General features: G+C 32.0%; 1 non-coding gene across 1 annotated transcript; it reads left to right on the forward strand.

Moving 5' to 3' along the window:
* The first annotated feature begins 836 nt into the window (after positions 1-836).
* Trnak-uuu (transfer RNA lysine (anticodon UUU)) lies at positions 837-909 on the forward strand. The gene has a single exon. It is a non-coding gene; the product is annotated as a tRNA-Lys (tRNA).
* The last annotated feature ends 8,534 nt before the right edge of the window (positions 910-9,443 follow it).

The raw sequence follows: 9,443 nt of genomic DNA on the forward strand, positions 1-9,443 counted from the left end.
CCCCTAAAAAAAATAATCAATGATTTAAATTTTTATGGAGATTAGAATTTAGAACAACAATCAATAATAAATAAAACTTATTTGTTTTATCGTAAGAAACACTTGTCAAATTGTAGAAATGTTCTACAGTTACATGATATGTTGAAAATATTATAGCTATGACAGAAATTAAACAAATTATATATTATAATATTATGGGCAAGCCAAATTATTAATTAGCCACCGAATTTTGATGAGTAACTCTCATCATGCAGATTTCTCTTCTCTCAATCTGCACGAAATTACGCATCATTAAGATGAAGCACGTTTAAAATCGAATTTGCTCATCATTTCTTCCGATTAATATTAATGTCTTCTGAACAGATGACATTCTGCGAAATTACGCACTTCCGTCATAATTTTGTTTGGGCATTTTTTTCGAAATGTTCGCTAAAAACTGTAATCATGTAAATTTGTAACATTTTTAACGATAAACGTTTCTATACGTATATCTATATAATCAATATAATTTATGTTAATGAACACGACACTGTCTAAGATGCATTTAATGTTTTTAATGGGAATGTATTATGTTATTACATCGCAACAAAAATTCGAGCCTACTAATAAATATTTATGTATTTAAATTATCAATTACAGATACTTACAGAAAGATTAGTTAGGAGCAATTAAAGATGCTAATCCAACTTTTGTATTGCTGATTTAATTTGTGGTGGTTAACTTTCTTATTATTAACATATAATTTCATGTATTAAATAAATATTCATATTTTATAAAATGTTCATTATTTATAAATTAAATTAGCGTATTATTCACCTTTCGAAAAATAGATAAGAGCCCGGGTAGCTCAGTCGGTAGAGCATTGGACTTTTAATCCAAGGGTCCAGGGTTCAAGTCCCTGCTCGGGCGGCACTTTTTTATTTTACCTTAATCTACAATTTAGTTAAACATATATTTTTTGTTGAATGTACATTATTAAATTATCATTTAATTTTCAACATTACTTTATTATTATTATTTTTTAATTCTTAATGTTCAAGAATTTTTAATGAACCAATTTTGGTGATTTTTGTGAATTTTGGGCAAATTATGGCAGAACTAATAATTTAATACAAATTTTGCAGATTAACAAATTTAAGCGTAAACGAAAAAATGCACGAAACTAAAATGATTTTGATAAAATAGATTTATTATCAAATTAACTACGTTGAAAATGATAAAAAGGGGCAGGTATGGGTAAGATAAGGGTTGGACCGAGCCATTATTCTGCATTTTTACCATTTCGGAATCATCCCCTGGGCAGTGAATTCCTCAACGCCAATTCCATGTCAGTAATTATTGCCTGACCTATCTAGAACATTTATAATTGGACGGCGGAAGATTTACTCTCAAGAGGCACCAACTAACAAAGTGTCAATCACTCGCTTATTACTGATATTCGCTACGATACATTTTTCCCCACTTAATTACGTTAAAGTGGTGTATTAGGGATACATAATAATACAGTTAGATGTCCAATAAAAGGTGGAAACATTTTGAAGAATTTTAACATAACAATATTAATAAAATTTGATAAATTACTACAATACTAATACTAATTACTAATTACTACTGTGTTATTTTATTTATTATTTATGAAACGTGTGTAAATTAGAATTTAATAAGTTTTTTTTCAACCGTGCAATAAATGTTAAATAGTCTTTAATTAAATTTTGAACTGAATTTTTCAGTAATCAATAGTTATTATGTTCACAATAATTTTTGATATTTTCAAGGTCGAGTGTCTGTTGTTTTTTAATCATGTTAAGTATGACTAGTTAAGTATGAAACATGGATAAGTTTCATGAGCTTTATTTTAGAAAAGTGTTTGAGGGAATAACATGTTAGTGCTGGTGTACTAATGTTTTTTATTTGTAATTCTTACATAAAAATCCAATTATCACTGTTTACGAAATGAGAGCTAGTAGAGATAAATTTTTTGGTTAATAGTAGCGATTCATTTAAATAATATTTACTTCCAAGAAACATTGATAAGTCGAGTTTTATTTATACCCCGTTTAATTGACATAATTAACTACAACTTACGCGTTTACGCAAATGTAACTATAAAAGTTCACGACATATAGATTACATAATTGCGAATGCGTGGGTTGTTGTTTCCATTCGTTTAATGTAAACATTAACGTACGAGGGACGGTCACAAACACGTTGGACGCTGCGACTTTTCAACTTTTTCCTATAACAATAAAATAAATTGTGTTTACAAAGTAGATGAGAACACGGGAAATCCTGTTGTAATATAACAATATTAATTTTGTGGTTCAACTAGACTGTTGTGGACTGTAGTTAATAAAATAGAAGAGAAGAGAAGAGAAGAGAAATAAGTAGAAGAAAGGATAATTCAAGAAAGGATAACAGGTAAAGCAGTCAAGTTAGTCGCGGAACACCTCGTATGTGCGTTTGAATGTAAATTGTATAGTAACAAGATAGACATAATTGTTTTCGAAAGAAGATGTCTGTTCGCATATCTGTGTTTAAAATTATTTTCATGTACGAACGTCAACAATTGAAAGGACGACACTCATTGACCTAGACCGTTCCGTCTGATATGGAAAATGTGATAGCAGTCTTTTATTTGGAGCACACACACACACACACACACACACACACATCTCTAACATGTTGAAAAATGAACGAACCGAAATGAACGTCAACGGTCTGTTTATCCGCTTCAAAGATTTGGGGAAATGAAAAATTAAGGCTCCACATGGAACGGGGGAATTACGTCAAATCAATAATAAATACTAATTGCGAAGGACTTAATTATGTTTTTAATTTTATCGCACGTACTTTTTTATACTCGTTGACGTAGTTGGAATAAAAAATGACCCCTACTCTGTAAATATTATTGTAACCTCTGTCTACATTAAATTCATGTGCATGGTCAGTTATGACAAAATATTTTCGAATAATATTCTAATCAAATAATAATGTAACGAATTTATACTTATTATAGAAACTACAATAAAGATTTTTTCTTTATGTTTATTTCGATAATATATGATTCAGTAGTTATTTAGTTAGTTAGTTGAAAATTATATGTTTTTTTAATCTATAAATTTTATATAATACTTATAAGTGTTTGTAGTTTTTTTTTTTTTCAATAATCAATCTTTTTTAAGATTTTTAAAAATTAAATAGCAGAATTTTAATGAAACTTTTATTATTTTTGTCTCATAAATTGTCTAGGTTTATGGAGTTAATGATTTTTTGTTACAATTACAAATAAGTAAATGAATTTGTGTTTGAAACTCACTTTTACTAATTTCTTTGTCATATAATTGCAAAAACTTTGAAATTTGACGATTTTATTATAATTTTTTTAAGTGTTTGTTTGAGGATTTTTTTAATTTTTTTAAAATTGTTAGCATAGTAGAATATTGCGAAAATAGGATTTTGGACTATTTATTTGATAATTTAACGTGTTTCATTTCATTTTCTGATTCCTCCTGTTATTTGAACTTGATCATTCTTTGATTTACTAACAAATTTCTTATTTTCAATTAAAAATTAGTATTTATTTGAATTATTGGGACTGCACTTGGGTTTATATTCCCTCAGATCGTTACAAAAAACGTGTGCACAGTTTGGATACTGCTGAAACTAATGAAGTTATCAGTGTATTTTATGGGTTATTATAACCACTGATAGAACATTAATTGACCCAGTGGTCAAATTTATAAAGACATTCCACCCACTTAACAATGTTGATCCCACGAGATGTGCGCTTCAACACAACTACAGATACACAACCAATTGACCTCTTCTGCATCTTTACGTCGTTTTTATTTCATTCCATTGAACATTAAATTTAATCGATAATTACATTTTTATACTTTAAAATAATATACACAAATCAATAAATACTTTTGGCATTATGATGAAAACTTAACTGTTATTATTGTATTTAAATGTTTTTGAAGGCGTTTTAGTTAGGAATATTTTTAAATTTGGCAATTAACATGTAATCGTGTGCATTATTCACAAACGTGAAAATAGACTTTGACTGATACAAACAAGAAGAAAAGTAATAAATAACTAACAAATTCTAAAGATAATAATATGTGTTATGTGCGTGAAATTCGCAGCAAGGAGCAGATGGTCTGGAAGACTGATCACACGTGAACTTTGCCTTAAGGTGAACCACGCGCTCACCAGACAAAAAGACCCTGTTCAATATCGAATCTAGGGGTGTAATCAAAGCACTCTCGGTCTTAATACGACATGAACTCCCTCGACTTTTCACTTACCTGATCTGCCGAATGTAATCAACTGGACATCTGTAAAGCATTTTAATAAATACTCCACCATCTGCTTATTTAAAAAAAAAAAAGTTAATTTTATTGTAGTTATTGTAGGAATGCTCTTAAAATATATCACAACATAGAAAGAAGTTTTACATTTACATAGAATCAGTTTGGTTCGATGGTTTTTTTTCTTTAGATAGTAAATAAATTAAATCGTGTTGTGATAATGCTGAGTTCAAATGTCATAATAACTCGTGACGTCAATTACTTCTTTTATTGATTCGGAATTGTTTAATAATAGTCGAGACACATTTAAATGAATCGAATGGAGGAGTGTCTCTATGTTGCTCAATATGTGTATTATGTTATTTCCACAGTACATTTCGACAATAATAAACAAAGCTAAAAATAACCAAAATTAGGAATAGTTCATTATTTCTATGACCATTTTTATTTTAAGTTAGAATAGTCTCATTATTAATAATGTCATATTTAGAAAATGGTATTGCAGTTGTGTGCAACCATCAATCTGAAAAGGCCGTTGGGAGATTTCGTGGGAAAATTCTTCCCACGCCAGTTTTCACTGCTCAAACTCACAGGTGAGAAAGGAGAGCTGTTGTGTATTCCTTCCTTCCTTCCTTCCTTCCTTCCTATAGGAAATTGTTGCCCCTTTTTGGCGGGAGTGGAAAGGGTGGCCCCTTCGAAACCAGGTGTTTTGGCGAACTCGTTTGACTCGCGATTAAAAAACTACTGTCACTTTCAACGTTGATTGAAATCTGGACTGAGTCTATACAATAGTTTATACAATCTACATAAAGTTTGTACTTATCTATATTAGAAAAGTGGTCGGTCAGCCGAATAGACTGTATTAATTAACTTCTTTATAAATTTAGAATTTGATTTTTCAAATTTCTTATTCGACAAAGTACAAGTAAACCAACATGTACATGTATGTACATCAACATTCCCACGCTCCCCCCTCGTGTTACGCAATAAAAGAATGTATTGTCTCCCACAATTTTGGCGGGAAAGGCCCGAAAAGAAAATCGCCGACTCAGTCGCACCCTCGGTCATTTAAATAATAATTATCAACATCGTTGCCTCGTCTTGTGCACGAAATAAAAAGTCAGCTGTGTGGAGATTTAGTTCCGGGTCCCTTTCGGAAGTCATTGTTCGCGAGAATGGGGACGTGGTGGAATGCCTTTATCTTAAGGTCAACTTTACCATTGCACAATATACGACGCGGAGTGTCGAAGGGGAGTATCGTGGGAAGCAACTTATTTGAGCCATTGTTTACAAAAGATACCGACAAACTCAATAAATATTGAATCAGTTCGGCCGAAACATAATAAATAGCAACTGCATATCGACATTATCTCACAGAAGTTCTTCTAATCTTGAAATCTCCATAAAGATCAAAAGACCTTCTTACCGCATGTTCCTCGAAAATCAATCTGCATTTTACTTGAATATTTCTAATACACTTCCAATACCAACCTGTTGATTCGCATTCGAATATCTTAATATATATTGATATTCGAAAAATAAATAAACATCACTAGAAAAAGAATAGAAGAAAGTCAAAAATTGGGTTGAATAAGTTGAATAGCAATATACTACAATCTTAAACAGTTTCTGGTGTACCTTAATGTTTGAATAATAATTATAAATTTAATTTTAAATAATGATCATAAAAATAATATTAAAACATTTTCATCATCGTCATTTTGTTTAGTTCATTGGCAAATCAGACAAATTTGATGTTAGTGTTTTTAGAAAGAAGCATTCGGATTATGCAGATAACAGTTGTGTATCACATTACTGAAATTTACATGAGACTTGTATTGCAGGCGGGTTTCTCTTATGACTTAAACATGATTTAATTTGATATTTACGTGAAATTACGACTCATAACTTAAATATGTAAAATAGAGATGCCCAAGCTGGCAGATACTTATTTGACTGTGTGAACGAGGGAGGACACATTCACAATTTATAATTGTGTCTTATCAACTGTTTCGCGTTTGTAAATTTCTAATCGTTCAACGAAGAAAACTGAAATGAACAGTGGCAAACGAAAATTGTTAATGATTCAAGAACATAACAAAATTAAATATGAACTTAATGAACCAATAAATACCATACCTGCTCATTATCATATTTCCAACAAGCACGTAATTATATGCGATTTAATCTCGGGAATAAATTGGAATGGTTATCTTGAGATATGTTGTAAGTCTAAATGATCTATTGCTTTAAATAAAGCAAATGCTCCTTTAATCAGTAATGCCATGTTCATAAATCTAACTAATTAGGCGTGTAGGTGTTAATTGAATATACTTTTTACAAACAAATTTATCGGTGCTGGTAACATAATTAAGTAGAAAAATCGAATATGTCTTATTTTGGCTGCAGTAATCTGTACTGTTATTGTTATTGATATTTCTATATATATAAATATATATTGTAGATTCACTCGGAGCAAAGAACGGTTGTCGTTTTTAATATCGACAGTTAGAGAACAGTTAGAGAAGGTAAGTGAGCTGATTACATAAGGGCTCGCAGCTATTATCCAAGCACCGAACGCAAGACTGAATAAACCACGGATAATTAAACACATACATCATCACATAAATCTCGGATTTGCCCGTGGCTCCATAAATCTTGCCCATTTCATTCCCACCGGCTATTTAAAGGCGATTTTTTAAATTCGTGCCTCGATGTTCAAAAATTCGACGTAAATACGGTAATTAATTTATCTTATAAGATGTCTCGGTCAACTTAACATCTTTATCAAACTTAATTAGGGTGCTATCTGTCAAACTGCATATATATATTGCGACGTGCTCTTGTGTTTCCCGTTTTTTCCTTATTGTGCAAACCTTCATTTGTTTATGCATATCGGTAATTCAATTTTTAAATTTTTATTAAAATCATCATTAAAAATACATTCGACAGAAAAGTTTCACTAAAATTCAATTATTTGCAAGTACGGTATCAAGTTATTGGTGATACTGATTATTAAAAGTAAAACAAATAATGCAGACACAGTTTAACAAAAAAGACATTTGTAATATTTACTGAATGAATAATTCAAATTGTTTCAACTTTCAAAATTAATTGCTTATTACAAATTGAATTTTTGTATTTTGAGTAATAATAATCGAGTTCTGTTTGAGAAAATATTCTTTGAACGATTAGAAATAAAAGATATAGCCCATATATCTATGATATGTGTAACCACTAAACAACCCACATAATTGTGATGATTGTAAGAGAGCCTATTAAAATATATAATGTATCATTATTTAAGAAATTAGTGGCTTCTAACAGATGGCAACTACGTATTTTCTCTTCTAATTTAAATTAAAATAATTACTCGACTTCTTCCAGGGAAAACTTGAAGCAACAACTTTATTGCTTATTAGTGCCAATGGAAGTAACATTTTCTGTTTTATGTTAATTTATTATTTAGAAAATTGAAAAGTAAAGAATACGTTTGAAAATACCGGTTAAACATTTACTTCCCACAACAGTAAACATATTGACACTTAACAAATGAAATCCCGCTGTGGTTGAAAAAACATGGGCACCTCGACTAAATGTGGTCCTGCAAGAAATCTTGAAACAGGGGTACAACCTATCCATAATTCCCACGGTGTGAACCCTAATTTTTGTTGACCCCTCCGTCATTGCTTACGCAATCCTAAGAAGTGTCCCCCTTATTACGGGTGCAGATTGCATATTTACATTCCTACACGTCCCCACCGAATTCCCATACACAGCGTGGGACCACTGCTGAGCTGCTGTTAATGAACACTCCCTTCAATGTTTTGCAATATTTTTTATGTTGAGTCGTAAAAGTTGGATGTGAATGCTCCAACCATTACGTACCATGAAATAAGGTAAAAAAGTGAATCGACTTCTAGTATAAGTATAAAATATATTTCTATTTATTTACTTATCGACTGGATTCGAACCCAAACTAAAGAGAAAGCAATAAGTGAGTAGCAATGAAAGACGGAGCCAGTTCAGGTTATTCGTCTTGACAATGCAGAGTCCCCTATTGAAATCATAAAGCCGGTCGCAAGCAGCGGCACCGGGGAGAAAACAAACAACTCCCCAGCCGCCTGTGCGAATCAAGTCGCGGTCCGGGTCCTGAGGGACGTCGCCACTCACGTCCTTTATTGCGACTCCGATCGTGCAAGCCGTGGCGACTTCGATGCCGAATAAGAACGGGAACCCCCTCGACCAGAAGATAACATCGGCTGTTCGTTCGATCATCATCCTTTCCTAATTTTTACAATTACCAACACCTCTGTGTTCTTTTTTATTTAGCATGATAATTAATAATTTAAGAGATGTCATATATTTAATCCTATTCGACTGTCATTGCCCTGTTTCATTTATTAATTGATTCTAAATATGTCAAATACAAAATAATTTAGCTCATTTAAAAACACTGAACATGTCAACCAATTAATTTGCATCACGGTTCTATTAAATTCATTTCAATCCTTATAAAATGTATTATTAGAATTGAAAGCAGTCCTTATTAAATCACAATAACATATTTCTTTGGGTCCTGCATTATGTTTGAGCCCTTATACTTCATAACAAAGCCTTTGCCAGAGTTGGGCGATAATGTACCTGAGTGTGCGTTGTAATTACTGTGTGTACAAACTGAACAAAAGTGGTCTTTATTTAATTGTGGACCACTTACTCAAAGTCACATTTTTTTGCTTGAACAATAGATGGGAAACGGGTGCACATACGAGATCGACTCTTTGGCCAATATCATTGTACAATTCAGTTGATTAAAAGTAAAGATGATAATCGGAGTGGTATTGGAAAAATCTGAATATTAATGTTAAGTGGCACAGCATAAATTATACGAACAAGTGTTGATATAAAGCCATTCCTATTTGCACAAGTAACTTTAATGCTCTCCTTCCTTCCTTCCTTCCTTCCTTCCTTCCTTCCTCCCTCCCTCCTCCTCCTCCTCCTTCTGGCCCAGGACGAGTTTCTCAGCTGGCTGATGAATTGCGAGCGGTCGATCCTGTTCGGGGTCCAAGGGGAGGTGCGCCATCGTGCTTTATTGCCATCAGGTGTGCCGCCGTGGTCATTTCACTATGA

This window comes from Aethina tumida, chromosome 2, assembly GCF_024364675.1.
Source record: "Aethina tumida isolate Nest 87 chromosome 2, icAetTumi1.1, whole genome shotgun sequence".
Lineage (NCBI taxonomy): Eukaryota > Metazoa > Arthropoda > Insecta > Coleoptera > Nitidulidae > Aethina > Aethina tumida.